Source organism: Dendrobates tinctorius, unplaced genomic scaffold, assembly GCF_039654945.1.
Source record: "Dendrobates tinctorius isolate UK_male_01 unplaced genomic scaffold, ASM3965494v1 ptg000202l, whole genome shotgun sequence".
Taxonomy (NCBI): domain Eukaryota; kingdom Metazoa; phylum Chordata; class Amphibia; order Anura; family Dendrobatidae; genus Dendrobates; species Dendrobates tinctorius.
Genome location: NW_027361869.1, coordinates 6,127,260 through 6,144,952, shown reverse-complemented (window position 1 = coordinate 6,144,952; position 17,693 = coordinate 6,127,260).

Below are 17,693 nucleotides of genomic sequence, written 5' to 3'. Positions count from 1 at the left end.
GAAATGGTGAATTACCCAGGCCAAGATGAATCTGACATGGAGTGCACTGATGCACAGCCGCTGATGGATGATTCTGCTGGTACAATCACTCAGAGCACTACATTGTCCTCGCAGTGTACAGAGCCAGATTCTGACCCTGATGAGACTCAGGTGCCCCTTCCCGCACACTATACCACCATACACGGTGACACAGAGGAAGGTGCACATGACATAGAAGAGGAGGTGATGGATGACCCAGTTGTTGACCCAGATTGGCATCCATTGGGAGAAGAGGGTGCTGCTTCCAATAGCTCAGATGAGGAGCATCCACAGCAGACATCGACATCGCAACAGCTGTTATCTGGCAGGCCCGGAGCACTCCAAAGACAGGTTCCAAACATCAAAAGAGTTGCTGGACAGCTTGTCCAGAGGGTCAAAAGATCACAGCGTGCTAGGCCGCAAAATGTCTGCCAAAGTAGGAAGAGTGCAGTGTGGCACTTTTTTGACCAAAATCCTCATGATCAGGCCAAGGTTATCTGTAAGAAGTGTGCAAAGACCTTTAGCCGAGGGAAAAATCTGAAAAATTTGAATACCAGTTGCATGCTTAGACATTTAACCAGCATGCACTTGCAAGCGTGGACACAACACCAAACCTCAAGTGCCACATGTGCAACTGATCACAACGAAGGTAGTCAGCAACGCTACATTGTTTCCCCCACTGTAAGCCCACCGGTTAGCACAGCAGCAAATGTTGAGGTGTCGTTGCAAGGCCACAGCAGTCAGGGAATCCCACTGTTATATCAACGAAAGACTGATTCTAGGCCATCAGAAAGAACACCAACTCCATCACCATCATCAACCCTCTCTCAGTCCGCCCTATCCACCGCTACTTCCACCATATGCAGCTCTCAAGTCCAGCTCACCCTCCCAGACACTATGAGTAGGTCAAGAAAGTACTCAGTCTCTCATCCGCGTACACTGGGTTTGAACGCCCACATTGCCAAACTAATCTCGTTTGAGATGATGCCCTTTCGGTTGGTGGAAAGCACAGCTTTCCGCGAACTCATGGCCTATGCAGTACCATGCTATGACCTACCCAGTCGCCACTTCTTCTCTCGCAAAGCCATCCCAGCCCTCCACCATCATGTCAAAGACCGCATTGTCCATGCACTCAAGCAGTCAGTGAGCGGAAAGGTGCACTTCACAACTGATGCATGGTCCAGTCGGCATGGCCAGGGCCGTTACGTGTCCATCACTGCGCACTGGGTTAATGTGGTGGATGCAGGGTCCACAGGGGACAGCGGTGGTGGGACAGTGCTGCCTAGCCCACTGTATAGGAAACAGTTGGCTGTAGGCGTTCGACCCTCCTCCTCCTCCTCCTCCTCCAGAAGCGAAAGCTCGTCCACAGAGCGCAGTCGTACGAGCACTCCATCTGCAGCTGTCACTGTTGCACACGATGTGTCCCCCTATCGAGCAGCTAGTGGAAAGCGTCAGCAGGCTGTGTTGCAGATGATGTGTTTGGGCAACAGACACACCGCCGAGGTGCTGGCCGAGTACTTGAAGCGACAAACTGAGTCATGGCTGGGCAGTGTACATCTTGAGGCAGGCAAGGTAGTTAGTGATAACGGCCGTAATTTTGTGGCAGCCATAGCCCTTTCAAAACTCAGCCACATACCTTGCTTGGCTCACACCTTGAACCTGGTGGTGCAGTGCTTCCTCAAAAATTATCCGGAGTTAACAGCCCTGCTCCAGAAGGTGAGAAGACTGTGCGCGCACATCCGCCGGTCGCCTGTACACTCCGTTCGTATGCAGAAGCTGCAGCGATTGCTCCACCTTCCCAACCACCGCCTCATTATCGACATTGCAACAAGGTGGAACTCCACCCTGCACATGGTGGAGCGGTTGTGCGAGCAGAGGCAGGCCATAATGCATTTGTGGGAGGATACACGGCCAGGCACTTTGAGAGCAGACATGGAGTTGACAGGTGTGCAGTGGTGGAAGCTGAAAGACCTCTGTAAAGTCCTTCATTGTTTTGAGGAATGCACACGGCTGGTAAGCGCAGACGACGCCATCCTAAGCATGAGCATCCCACTTATGCGTCTGCTCATGCAAACTTTGACGCACCTTAAGGAGCAGGCGTCTGCAGCCAATGTTGATGAGGAGGAAGAGGAGGAGGGAATCCTTGATGACATTCAGCCATTGTCTGCTCAGGGACCTCTCCTGGACGAGGTGGAGGAAGAAGAGGAGGAGGAGGATGATGATGGGGATGATTACTTAGGGGAGGAGGATGCATCTCGTGGGGCAAGTGAAAATGTTGGCGTGGCAAGGTCTGGTACAGGGTTTGTGCGTGACTGGAGGGATGTGGATTTGCCAGAAAGTGCTCCTCCACCTAGCACTCGCAGTGCATCATTGACACCGGGAACATTGGCCCACATGTCAGATTATGCCTTGCGGATCCTAAAAAGGGACCCCCGCATTGCCAAAATGATGAACGATGACGACTACTGGTTGGCCAGCATCCTGGATCCACGCTATAAAGGCAAATTACAAAACATCATGCCACAGGAGAACCATGACCTAATATTGGCTAATAAACAAGCAACTCTGGTAAATCGGTTGCTTGAGGCATTCCCAGCACACAGCAGCGGTGATGGTTCTCACACGAGCCGTACGGGCCGGGGGCAGCTTGGCAGAGGTGTTCGTGGTGCACACAGCAGAAGTGGCGTTGGAGACAGGGGTTTCATGACAATGTTGTGGACTGATTTTTCAAGTACCGCTCACACAACTGGTAATACTGCATCGATGGAAAGTGACAGGAGACAGCAGTTGTCAACTATGGTCACAAACTACTTTTCTTCCCATATCGATGTTCTCCCACACAGGTCATTCCCCTTTGACTATTGGGCCGCTAAACTGGACACCTGGCCTGAATTGGCCCAATATGCCTTACAGGAGCTCGCTTGCCCAGCTGCAAGTGTGCTATCGGAAAGAGTCTTCAGTGCAGCTGGATCAATCCTGACAGAAAAAAGGACCCGTCTGTCAACCCAAAATGTGGATGATCTAACCTTCATTAAAATGAACCATGCATGGGTTTCCAAGGATTTTGTCCCACCTTCCCCTGATGACACATAGGGTGACAGAAAAATGGCTTGCTTTGGTCCACCTCTTCCTGGGACTTCACCTATTTCGCCTTTTGCATCAGCTGAATGTCCAACATCAACATATGCCACTTTCTAAAACTCCCTAACTGTGCTGCCTCCCCCCCCCATGGCCGGGGTCACCACCTAGCGCACGACACCGTGCGAGTGCCGTTGCCCTGGACAGGTGGTTAGGCCGACTCTTGGGCGCGGGCACTGGCACAGGGTCCCTCATAGTGCAATCAAGTGTCTCTGACGGTGGTGGTGCACACCCGCCGTCAGACACACCGCTGTACTATGAGGGGCCCAGTGCCAGTACCGACGCCCACGAGTGGGCCCCCCTTGCTTGGGCAGGGCCCCAGCATTTGCAATCTTTACCTCTCCCTGCTCCTCCGCTGTGTAATCTGGGCCGTCAAATCCATACTGGGCCTAACACCGTCTGAGCCTGCCTCCTGATGTATAGACATATATTTTGAATGTGTACGCTATCCATACATGTTATCTGGGGATACGGTACCCTTTCTAACCTTTGTGCAATCACGTGCAATCCATACTGGGCCTAACACCGTCTGAGCCTGCCTCCTGAGACATATATTTTGAATGTGTACGCTATCCATACATGTTATCCGGGGATACGGTACCCTTTCTAACCTTTGTGCAATCACGTGCAATCCATACTGGGTCTAACACCGTCTGAGCCTGCCTCCTGAGACATATATTTTGAATGTGTACGCTATCCATACATGTTATCTGGGGATACGGTACCCTTTCTAACCTTTGTGCAATCACGTGCAATCCATACTGGGCCTAACACCGTCTGAGCCTGCCTCCTGAGACATATATTTTGAATGTGTACGCTATCCATACATGTTATCTGGGGATACGGTACCCTTTCTAACCTTTGTGCAATCACGTGCAATCCATACTGGGCCTAACACCGTCTGAGCCTGCCTCCTGAGACATATATTTTGAATGTGTACGCTATCCATACATGTTATCCGGGGAAACGGTACCCTTTCTAACCTTTGTGCAATCACGTGCAATCCATACTGGGCCTAACACCGTCTGAGCCTGCCTCCTGAGACATATGTTTTGAATGTGTACGCTATCCATACATGTTATCCGGGGAAACGGTACCCTTTCTAACCTTTGTGCAATCATGTGCAATCCATACTGGGCCTAACACCGTCTGAGCCTGCCTCCTGAGACATATATTTTGAATGTGTACGCTATCCATACATGTTATCTGGGGATACGGTACCCTTTCTAACCTTTGTGCAATCACGTGCAATCCATACTGGGCCTAACACCGTCTGAGTCTGCCTCCTGAGACATATATTTTGAATGTGTACGCTATCCATACATGTTATCCGGTGATACGGTACCCTTTCTAACCTTTGTGCAATCACGTGCAATCCATACTGGGCCTAACACCGTCTGAGCCTGCCTCCTGAGACATATATTTTGAATGTGTACGCTATCCATACATGTTATCCGGGGAAACGGTACCCTTTCTAACCTTTGTGCAATCACGTGCAATCCATACTGGGCCTAACACCGTCTGAGCCTGCCTCCTGAGACATATATTTTGAATGTGTACGCTATCCATACATGTTATCTGGGGATACGGTACCCTTTCTAACCTTTGTGAAATCATGTGCAATCCATACTGGGCCTAACACCGTCTGAGCCTGCCTCCTGAGACATATATTTTGAATGTGTACGCTATCCATACATGTTATCCGGGGAAACGGTACCCTTTCTAACCTTTGTGCAATCACGTGCAATCCATACTGGGCCTAACACCGTCTGAGCCTGCCTCCTGAGACATATATTTTGAATATGTACGCTATCCATACATGTTATCTGGGGATACGGTACCCTTTCTAACCTTTGTGCAATCACGTGTAATCCATACTGGGCGTGAGAACGGCTGGCGAGCTGTTAAGCAAGCTACAGCACCTGTGGTTTGCACACGTAAGTTTTTCATTTTTTCAGGAATGACGGTTAGGCCTAATTCCGGAACTGCGGTTGACCTGCACTTACTGGGAAATCATTGTTCGCGGGTAATAATTGTCATCAGTGATCCCCATCACTAACGTTGTTCAGCGGTTTATCTGCACCTGTAAGCGACAAACGCTGGCCTTTTCAGTGTAGCGCACATGCAGCCACGGACATGTAAGGGCATGACACACCAGTTATTGGCCAATCTCATGTGCCAGAGCCTCACGTGTCCCTCTAGTAAGCCGGACTCGGACCGCGGGGCATGACGGAGTCTCGTTCGTTAATGGAATTAAGCTTGCAATGTGTGCATCTGTTCTGTAGCTGGCATGGTTGAGGTTTCCCAGGTGGAGTCGAATTTAACCGTAGGCTCCACTCCTGGTGGTGCCCTTCTGGACATTCGTTTAAGGTTCAGCTTTGCAACCATACTGCCCACGTAAAACAAACACTTTGCCTTCATGAACGCTGTTTGGAGGGTCATGACTCGTGGGAATAACGCCGCCCAATCAGTTAACCTGCTAGAGAGATCCTTCGTTGCTCCCAAGCATGACATCACACTCCCTAGGAAGAAGGTAATGCCACTGTGGCGACCGTACTCCTGGGGGTGACACAAGTGCACTGATGCCCAGCCACTGCTCGATGAATCTGCTGGTACATTGACCCAGACCACTACATTCCCCTCGCACGCTACCCGGCCTGAATCTGACCCTGATGAAACTCAGGTTACCCTTCCCATATACAGTTCCATCTTACACGGTGACAAAGAAGAAGCTGCAGATGAAAGTGCAGGTTCGGCCCACCCGCCATCAGACACACCACCGTACTATCAGGGGCCCTGTGCCAGTGCCGTCACCAACGAGTGGGCCCCCCCTGCTTGCCCAGGATCACAGCACTTGCAAAGTTGAAATACTGTGCAGTGAGATGGAAGATGGGGACGACGAGGAGTCTAGACTAGTACAGGGATTCCCTAGCGAGGAGACTTATTTGATTGTTTTCAATGTTGGGACAGCAATTTTTGGGGAGCACTATACTCTGGAGAATGATAGATGGGGCCCACCATACACTGGAACATTCCAAAGGTGGACATCAGACACTGGAGCAGCATTTACAGGGCCCATTATACACTAGAGCATTAGAAATGGGGCCCATTATGTTTGGAGCATTATTTGGGCCCATAAGACAGTGGAGCTTCATCCATGGGGACCAACATATACTGTAGCATTATGTGGAGCTCATCATATACTGTTTCAAACATTATATGGGACCAATGATTCTGTATGGAGAAATAGATGGGCCTCGTCATGAGACGTAAAAAGTGAAGTATTTTTCATTGTACTATACCGCTATTTCTCTGCCGTATCGGAGCATGATGAGTTGTGGTATGTGTTAAAGGGGCGCTCTTTCGCCCAGGGCACATGAAAACCTGCAGCTAGCCCTCCCCCCCACAACTTTAGCCAAATAACCCCCATTTTTCAGTGCGTAACTTGTATTATGAAGTTAATTAAGGTTGACAAGCTTAAGTAAGAAGAATTGATGCTTTTGGCATTCAAATGGGCACTGTAGGTGTGTTTCCTGTCCTCCTCTCACTGCCGACTTTTATTCCCCATTGACTTACATTGGGTTTCGTGTTTCGGGACGACCCCGACTTTTCCCTATAATCGGACGATCTTGCTCGACCCGACTTTTGGAAAAGTCGGGTTTCACGAAACGAAACGCGACCCTAAAAAAACAAAAGTCGCTCAACTCTACTGGTGAGTATGAGACAAGGGGCATGGGTCATACATTTAAAGCACCATTCCAGCAGGGTAATAAAACAAATCTGGAGTGATGCTTTAAAGGGAATCTGTCACCTCATTTTTGGCCTATGAGATGCAGCCACCGCCATCAGGGGCTTATCTACAGCATTCTGTAATTCTGTAGGTAAGCCTCCGATGTAACCTGAAAGATAAGAAAGACGAGTTAGATTATACTCACCCAGGGGTCCGGCTAGATGGGTGTTGCAGTCCGGTCCGGCACCTCCCATCTTCTAGCGATGACGTCCTCCTTCTTCTGCCGCGGCTCCTGTGCAGGGGCACTTTATATGCCCTGTTGAGGGCAGAGTAAAGTACTACAATGCGCAGGCGATGAGAAAGGTCAACAGGGCAGGTAAAGTACGCCTGCAGTGGCCACATCTTGTAGGCCAAAAATGAGGTGACAGATTCCATTTAAGTGGTTCCACCCTACAATTTGACTTACTTAAATAGCAAACTGCAATACAATAATCTAATATATAAAGCGCAATGTGGGTGTGTGTGTATATATATGTGTGTGTATGTCCGGGATTGGCATCAGCACCGTCGCAGCTACAGCCACAAAATTTGGCACAGTCACACGTCTGGACCCCGAGAGCGTCCTAAGCCATGTTGTGAGGTGAAATTTTAACCCCGCGTGTTCCAATTCATCAAACAATTTTGCCCCTATCTACATAATTGGGAAAAAATGTATATGTTATGGCATCTGCACCGTTGTAGCTAGCTACAGCAACAAAATGTTGCCCAGTCACTCATCTGGTCCCCGAGAGCGTCATAGGCTATGTTGTGAGGTGAAATTTTAACCCCGCGTGTTCCAATTCACCAAACAATTTTTACCCTATCTACATAATGTGGCAAAAGTGTATGTATGTATTGGCATCTGCACCGTCGCAGCTACAGCCACAAAATTTGGCACATTCACACGTCTGGACCCCGAGAGCGTCATAGGCTATGTTGTGAGGCAAAATTTTAACCCCGTGTGCTCCAATTCACCAAACAATTTTGCCCCTATCTGCATAATGGGGAAAAAGTGAAAGGAAAAGTGTTGGAGGCAAATTGACAGCTGCCAGATGTGAACAAGGGGGACTGAAAGAATTAGAGCGATGGCGCCAGAGTATATACCGTACAGTTGCTAAGGTGGGGCCCTGACATGGGATACTCACCACACGCGGGGATATGAACACACACACAAGATGCGCCACACACTACCACTTGCTTCACCTCATAGACCACCCTCAGCACACATTTCACCACACATACACCAAGCTCGCCACACATACACCAACCTCGCCACATAAAAGTCGAAACACAAAAGTCGCCACGCTGTCCCAGAGCTGTTTAAAAGATGAAAAATGAGCTGTGATTGGTTGCTATCGGCAACAGTTTTCTTTGTAGACAGTTGTGGTAACTGAGGCCTATTATTCTTATCATTTCTATGGTGTTATCGTCTATTGGATACACAGCTCAGCAGTCAGTATCACACAAGATAGGATTAGATACACGGCTCAGCAGTCAGTAACACACACGATAGGATTAGGTACACGGCTCAGCAGTCAGTATCACACAGGATAGGATTAGATACACATACTGACTGCTGAGCTGTGTATCTAATCCTATCCTGTGTGATACTGACTGCTGAGCTCACATAGGATAGGATTAGATACATGGCTGAGCAGTCTGTAACACACATGATAGGATTAGATACGCAGCTCAGCAGAAAGTATCACACAAGAGAGGATACTTGGGTAATCGTTTAGTTAATTTGTGTTGCAAATCTGTAGTGTTGAATATATGATGTGAAATGTTTTTATGTGCAATATAATCATTATAATCTGTTATAACTAACCACAGTTAGTTACTATGCCCGGGCAACACCGGGCTCTTCAGCTAGTAAACGTATAAACCTAATGAAGGCAAAAAATAACTAATAACAAATTCATCTTAGTCATCAACTCAAAAGTGAGGCTAATCAGGAGCACACAGGAAAATGAGAAAGGGACATGCATCACTGAAAAGAAGCAAGGTGCTGCTGGGAGATGTAGTTTTAGCAGTGTAAATAAATAGTTTGTGAATTCAGCTATGAAACTGGATGCATCGAAGGGGAGATGAAGATGTAAAAAGGTAACAAAGTTACAAGAATTTTTTGTTGTTGTTGCGCTGAGTTTGAATATTAGCACAACTAGGCATTTACTGTGCTTAGCTAAAAATAATGTGATGGTGAGAATAACCCTTTGATAAAATTTAGTCAACAGAAATGAGCAATTTTGACAAAATCCACTTTGTCAGAGTTGCTTGTCCAGTAGGTCATTATTTTGCTTGATTCGAGGTAATCAAATGGCCTAAAGTCCGAATTCAGGCGACCCTTATTTTTTTGTAAAATTTGAAGCAAAAAGAAACTAAAATCAATGAGATCATCTCTCATGGCCACATCTGTACATGTTATTATTGGAATAAATATGTACAGTATATGGTTAATGATGTTGTTGCTGTTTTGGAGGGGAGACAAAATAATTTTTGCAATTGTGCAAAATTTATTTTTAGCCCCAAACGTAAAAAAAGCAGTAAAAAAAAGAAAGGTGGACATCTCCTTTAAATGATATCTAAATCATTTATCGAGAAGTTCACCTGGCCTACTGATAGAATCCACTGCTTGCACATTAGTGCATCATCTTTGTTCCACCTCCAGTTTTTTCATCAGGACCAATGTATAGTCGGAGCTTTGATCTCAATGAAGCATCTCAGCATACTGACCGCATTACTGTAAGTCTTCTCTCTCCCTCGCACTAATTAAAAGAGACCGAAGGTGAGGAGCAGTCTGTTTTTTAACAAGATTTAATACATCATTTATTGTTGAGTTAAAGTTTCCTTTCAACTTCGCTTCTTCTTTGAAAGAAATGATTAATGTTCTGGATAATCAGTTGTCTGGCCTGAAATATAACTTGATCCTATCTCATCTGATGGCAAAAGCGGCGGAAATTAGAAGTCCAGAGAATCGGTTATAAATGAACCTTTTTATTTTTTTGCTTGCTGTAAATTTATATACTAAATTTCATACCAATTTATTTCTGACATTTTTTTTTCTTTGTGTCTCCCACCAAAGTTCATGTCGGAACTGAAATCTGTGTGTCCGTGCAAACTGATATGCCTTCTAAAAATACGGCATATATTTATAATAAAGGCGTCTGTTAAATTGGAGCATGGGAAATAAGTGTAGATGAACAAATTTAGATTAGCAAACTAAATACGAAAATAAATGTGAACCATGCACCCACGAGTCTACAATCCATGAGGATATATGGGGCACCCAAAAAGGAAAACTTTAGAGATGAGTGAAACGATTCTTCAAGTAAATTGAATTTGTTTTGAGTTTCAAAAAACAGTTGGGATTTGCCAGAATACCAATTTTTAGGCTTGAGTTCTGCAAAATGGAGATTGGTTGGCCACCTTTTCGGTGGATTCGTTTTAGGGCTGAGAATAAGATTTAAAATAACATAAACTCACTTCTCAACGGCCCTCACAATATCCCCCTGGTGCAGTGTCTTCCATTTTTACAGTGTTCTTCGGCAGGAAATAGACATCATTTGGCATCATGATGTCACAGAGTGAAGCACGTCATGATGTCGCCTGAGACCTGCTCAAAGTGAGTGTAAATTTTTCTTCATCCAAAACCCTACAATTATTATATACTGTGATCTGGAGACATCTCTGAGCACAATAATGCACAATCAATTCCCATTGAATAAATTGAAAGCAAATCAACTTCACTGCTCAATTTGAGCGAATTTGCCAACTTTGAATTTTGGCAGATTTGCTCAGTTTTAGTAAAAAGTGATTGTTTTATGCAATCTTATAGAAAAAAATTGGGTAGCACATGTAAAGCTGAATGAGTCATTTACCATCCTGTATTTTTGTATACCTAGCTATAAAATGGATTAAAGTGCACAGAGTATAGAGCACAGTGGTGTTCTAAGGTGTCAGGTTTTGAGAAATTATTTTGGGAGGGTAGGTTGGAGGGTGAATTGAACAAAATCAGGACATGTGATTGAAATGTTGCCCAACATATGTTTTAAGGCAAACATGTAACCGATGTTAGAAATTAGTCTGATTGTCTATGGTAGTGAATTCCAAAGAAATAGTGCAGCACGAGAGAAGTCTTAGAGATGAGAATAAATGGTTCGGGTTATTGAGGATGTTAGGCTGGGGTCACACTTTCGAGTGCAATGCGAGAAACATGCGTGAGTCTCTCGCCTCAATACCTGGCACTTCCACCGGTGGTTCGGACCGGAGCGCTCAGCTGCATAGAAAGTGGTGTTTACCCACGTCCAGGAGGACCAGGCTGCGCTGATATTTTCAACTATTAAGATTATCCTGCGTTACAGCAGCATTCTGACCAATTGATTACTGGCATTATCAGTGAATATCATAAAAAGTGCCCTCCTTCAAGCTACTTTCAAACATACTATCACGTAACTGATGAAGGTCTATATTGACCGAAACGTTTTCTGGTACTCCAATAAACTGCCTCACCAAGCATTAAGTTGAGTGCCAGGTTTTCACTTTATCAGCTGCATAGAAAGACATGCAGCCACACTCTCCTGTCCCAAGTGCCAGCAGCAGTGTCGGGTATTGAGGTGAGAGACTTGCGCGAGTTTCTCGCATTGCACTGGCAAGTGTGACCCTGGCCTTAGTCTTAGGTCAATTAGAGAATAGCAGGAACCAAACTACATCAGTAAAGGGACCAGCATTGCAAACGGGTCGGTAAAACGTTTAACAAAAATGCAGGCGATGTTATAAGCTGCATAAACCTATAGTGACCATGAAAGAGCAACTTGATCAGAAATAATAAAAAAATAACAAATTTTATTAAGATATTATAAAAAATAAATAATATACACTATATTAGATAGCACAAGAGTTAAAAACTCATTGCCATAGTGGGACATGATAGCAGGAACCAAAAAGCTGAGACACACATCCTAACAATCCTATAATACGTGGAATAGGCATCCAGTTTATACAAGGATCAATTACGGTATACAGATATTACTAAATACACGCTGGGGAATACATATCTATATAGTCTCAATGATGGCACAAACGAATAATAGACCATGAATACAATTAGCTAACATATGTAAGTGACTCAAGTAGGCCAAATACAGTAGTAAGAAAGGTCAAACATATTCTCCATTACTGTGGCCATGATGGAAGGGCTGTGTGTGCTGCGCTCTCGCATCTCTACGCGCGTTTCAGGGCGTCTGCAGTTTCGTGAGAAGGTGAATCTTAGACTGATGACAGAATGTAGAACATTGGCAGAGTGGTTGGCAGTGGGGGGGTGATAGCAAATTGATATATTTGAATTGGATTTTAATGTGAATGGGTAGCTTTATTTAACAATTTCTAGGTATCACAGAAACACATAATGTGTCCCACTCTCATTGAAGTATCTGCAATCTAATTATCTGATAACTAAATCTTTATTTTATCAGATGTGTTGGGGACATGATTTTGTCGCACTTGCTATTATATGAATACTTGATGGTGGCCTGATTCTAACGGATCGGGTATTCCAGAATATGGCCAGCTGGAGACCGACGTTCAAAATATGGTCCAAGACTATCCACCACGATAGGCGATCTCACAGCGGGTTGCTGCTGTGTGTCACACTGAGGCTAAGTACCCACGTTGCAGAAATGCTGCGGAAATTTCCACAGCGTTTCCGCAACTCCCGCCCCGGGAAAAACACATGCGAATTCGCATGCATTTTCCCGTGGAAAACATGCGTTTTTCACACAATTTTTGCGTGCGGAATTCAAGCGTATTCCAAGTGATTTGAAGCATCGCTTGGAATGTGATTGACAGGTTGGTCACACTCGCCAAGCATAGTGTTTGACAATTGTGATCAACTTTTTACTATTGATGCTGCCTATGCATCAATGCAATGTAAAAAATAATTTAAAAAAAATAAAAAAAGGTTATTCTCTCCTTCCGATGGCCCCCGATCTCCTCTCCATGCTCCCAGCATCTTCCAGTCCTGCAGATCTCCCAACAGTAGCGGTGGCGTGCATTGTTTCGAATTCCGCACCAATTCGCGGCCGGACTGCACCTGTCGCTGATTGGTCGCGGCCGGCCAGGCGCAACCAATCAGCGACACAGGATTTCCATTACAGACAGACAGACAGAATTAGATGATTATATAGTAGATAAGGGTCTCCTCTCGCTCTTTTTAGTTCAGCTTTTCTCACAGACTGCACAATACTACAATTCAGCTGATGGACAAGTTCTTTCCATCTCCCTCCTCCATTTAAAAATACCTGCAAGTCAGAAAGCAGGTATTCAATTGGATGAGGTAAATGGACAGGTCTGGTCACATGCTCCTCCATCAGCAGTCGCTTTGTAGCTAGGACAACTGTGCAGTCTTTGAGGAAGGCTGTGCCAATGAGTACAGGAGGAGAAACGGTAATACTTATATATATATTAGTAAGTGCCACAAACTCATATCCCCAACACATTTGGTAAAATAAAAATAAAGTGACCACACCCTTTTAATTCTCACAATTCTAGTTCACATTTCTGGGTGATCAGGTGATCATTGTGATCAGTTTTACCCTTTGCACCCAAGAAAACCATTGAATTTGACATGTAAAGTCATGGCTGCTGCAGGGGAAACATGGAAGCCATTTAAATGGTTTAATGTCTGCCAACACAGGAGGCTCTCATAGTGGCTCATAGGTGGGGTCCATAGTGGGGGATCCTGTCAGGCTTATAGTCAGAGACCGGGTAACTGCCCAACAGTCCAGGGAACCAACACACAGGTAGAATATAATACAGCTTCTTACCTAGCAGAGAGAAGCTGAGGCACCATGTGGATGCAGGAAAGCTGGGTCCAGGACCTGCGAGGAGGGCAGAGCGGTAGGGAAGCGCTCAAAGCCCGCAGGACCTGCGGTCACGTGACCATGCATCAGGGGAGGGGGCGGAGTTACTGCGGAGCCTGAACAGTGCTGCTGGATACAGTAACACAGGAGCGTCACAGAGAAGTCAGGCAAACAATACCGTCATACACGGGGCGGGCGGGCGGCAAAGTACAGGAGGGATGCTCAGTAGAGAGGTCAGACATAGCCAAGGGTCATACACAGAACGTGCAGCGCGGTACAGGAGGGGAATTCAGGAGGGAGGTCAGACGTATCCAAGGGTCATACACAGCATGGACAGAGAAAGTACCGAATCAGCAAACCAGAGACATAAACAGTAACAGAACAAGATCAAACACCAGACAGACAATGATTGGCGTGAAGCACGGACAGAACAGCGTCGAGCACATTCAGATAGGAGTATAAACGACAGGGGACGGCTCTCCCCTGATGCTATAAGAACCCTCCCCAGATCCACAGAGAGGCTCTCCATATTAACTCCTACACCACCTACCCTGAACTCTCAATAAACCATGACAGATCCCCATTTCATTCCATCCTGGGTGCAAAAATATGACATGCGGCCCCTTCTTATCTTTGTGTTCTACAAATACGACCTGTCCCCATTTCCATTGCATGGAATGATAAATCAGATTGATTAGGCAGTATATTAGTGTTTAAAGTCAAACCGCATTCAACACTACAGTACATTAACATTTAATCAAAGGTAAAACAAATAAACTAACATGTGCTACCATGATCCGGTAAGGCCAAAGTCCTTAATTATCTTACAGAATCAGAAACATCTGAAGACTGAAATGTCATGAAGTCTCCCCGCAGTTTCTAAGACTCGCTCGCTCGAGACTATTAAAGGCTTAGATACCATTTAATTCCTCCCCATTCTAGAAATTGCTACATTATTGGTTTTGTTGATTAAAATGGTACATACAAAGTCTTCTGGTAACACCAGAGAACGATATTCCTGAATAGAAAGTATTTCAGAAAGAGGCTGAATTTATTTCATCAATTCAGCCACATTCTAAGAAGGGATCACTCTGATCGAGATCAATATAGTTTTGTGAATAAAACATTTTAGTATTTGAGGATCTTCAAGGAATTCACTAAATTGTAGATGTTAAGGGATAGGGGCTAGGAGCATTTCTAAAGAGCTACAATGACCCTAAGCGAACTGCTGTACCTAATGGCTGAAGACAACATGAATGGTTCAATTTCTCTGCAGAGCCACCAATGGAGACATCAAGGTTGACACAGAATTCATATAAATCAATGGTATATCTATGCAATTAATATTATATACATGTCTCTGGCATCTCATGCTCCACTTCCTTCCCTTGGGTCCACTGCCCTCTGTTGTGCTCAATGTCAGATTTTGCAAGTTGCCCGGTGTTGATCAATGACATTGTATCCCTAAACCTATTTAAAGCCGATTAAGACACACACCGGCGTCTTGAGCATCTTGAGATTGAGTCTCTAAACCTTTGTTTGGTGTTCTTCCATCCCTGCTGGGTTCCACTTTATTCTTCTTGTGGCTGCTGAGATTCATGACTGTGCCAAGTCCTCACTGCCAACGACCTTTTCAACTTGTTGCATCAACTCCCGGAGACTGAGTGCACTCCAGGTCCTGGGGCTTAGATCCTCCTCCGCTGGAGAACCTGTCAGGGGATTCATACTACCCAAACCACAGACAGCATGAATTGCAGGCCTTTCAGCATGATTACAGCTACAGTTGTGGCCAAAAGTATTGACACCCCTGCAATTCTGTCAGATAATACTCAGTTTCTTCCTGAAAATGATTGCAAACACAAATTTTTTGGTATTATTATCTTCCTTTAATTTGTCTTAAATGAAAAAACACAAAAGAGAATGAAGCAAAAAGCAAAACATTGATCATTTCACACAAAACTCCAAAAATGGGCCAGACAAAAGTATTGGCACCCTCAGCCTAATACTTGGTTGCACAACCTTTAGCCAAAATAACTGCGACCAACCTCTTCCGGTAACCATCAATGAGTTTCTTACAATGCTCTGCTGGAATTTTAGACCATTCTTCTTTGGCAAACTGCTCCAGGTCCCTGATATTTGAAGGGTGCCTTCTCCAAACTGCCATTTTTAGATCTCTCCACAAGTGTTCTATGGGATTCAGGTCTGGACTCATTGCTGGCCACCTTAGAAGTCTCCAGTGCTTTCTCTCAAACCATTTTCTAGTGCTTTTGGAAGTGTGTTTTGGGTCATCGTCCTGCTGGAATACCCATGACCTCTGAGAGATATCCAGCTTTCTCACACTGGGCCCTACATTATGCTGCAAAATTTGTTGGTAGTCTTCAGACTTCATAATGCCATGCACATGGTCAAGCAGTCCAGTGCCAGAGGCAGCAAATCAACCCCAAAACATCAGGGAACCTCCGCCATGTTTGACTGTAGGGACCGTGTTATTTTCTTTGAATGCCTCTTTTTTTCTCCTGTAATCTCTATATTGATGCCTTTGCCCAAAAATCTCTACTTTTGTCTCATCTGACCAGAGAACATTCTTCTAAAACGTTTTAGGCTTTTTCAGGTAAGTTTTGGCAAACTCCAGCCTGGCTTTTTTATGTCTCGGGGTAAGAAGTGGGGTCTTCCTGGGTCTCCTACAATACAGTCCCTTTTCATTCAGACGCCAATGGATAGTACGGGTTGACACTGTAGCACCCTCGGACTGCAGGGCAGCTTGAACTTGTTTGGATGTTAGTTGAGGTTCTTTATCCAACATCCGCACAATCTTGCGTTGAAATCTCTTGTCAATTTTTCTTTTCCGTCCACATCTAGGGAGGTTAGCCACAGTGCCATGGGCTTTAAACTTCTTGATGACACTGCACACGGTAGACACAGGAACATTCAGGTCTTTGGAGATGGACTTGTAGCCTTGAGATTGCTCATGCTTCCTCACAATTTGGTTTCTCAAGTCCTCAGACAGTTCTTTGGTCTTCTTTCTTTTCTCCATGCTCAATGTGGTACACACAAGGACACAGGACAGAGGTTGAGTCAACTTTAAACCTTGTCAGCTGGCTGCAAGTGTGATTTAGTTATTGCCAACACCTGTTAGGTGCCACAGGTAAGTTACAGGTGCTGTTAATTACACAAATTAGAGAAGCATCACATGATTTTTCGAACAGCGCCAATACTTTTGTCCACTCTCTTTTTTATGTTTGGTGTGGAATTATATCCAATTTGGCTTTAGGACAATTCTTTTTGTGTTTTTTTCATTTAAGACAAATTAAATGAAGATAATAATAACAAAGAATTTGTGTTTGCAATCATATTCAGGAAGAAGCTGAGTATTATCTGACAGAATTGCAGAGGTGTCAATACTTTTGGCCACAACTGTAGGTGTAGCTTTCCATGAAATGCCCTGGCATTTCAGAGAAAATATACTTTGAAGATCTGGCTGGGGATCATTGCTCGAGAAGTGACTAGTCCGGCACTGCTCCCTGTGTGGTTCTTCCTAGCGCTACAACTTGTGAATGACAGGTCTCTCCCTTTGTGCATGTTATTAGTAGACCTGTCAATTGCTTGTAGCGGCACTGGGAAGAGCAAATTAGCGGTGGTCCTGGAGTACCTACTTTCTCTAGCTATGAACCCTGGCCAGATTTTCAAACTATATTTTATCAGAAATGCTTATGCAGCCATGATGTGATTAATGCTGGCCGTGTCTATGTCCTCATGAATTGCCTTACTAGTACCATTTAAATGAGAGAGAAGAGAGAGAGAATCACACAAATAAAATATGCAAATATATTAAGGATAGGTTAGGATAGGTCTCATTTGTCTGGGTCTGACACGTGGCACCCTTGGCTGATCGAGTAGTTCTGGCCGGAGGC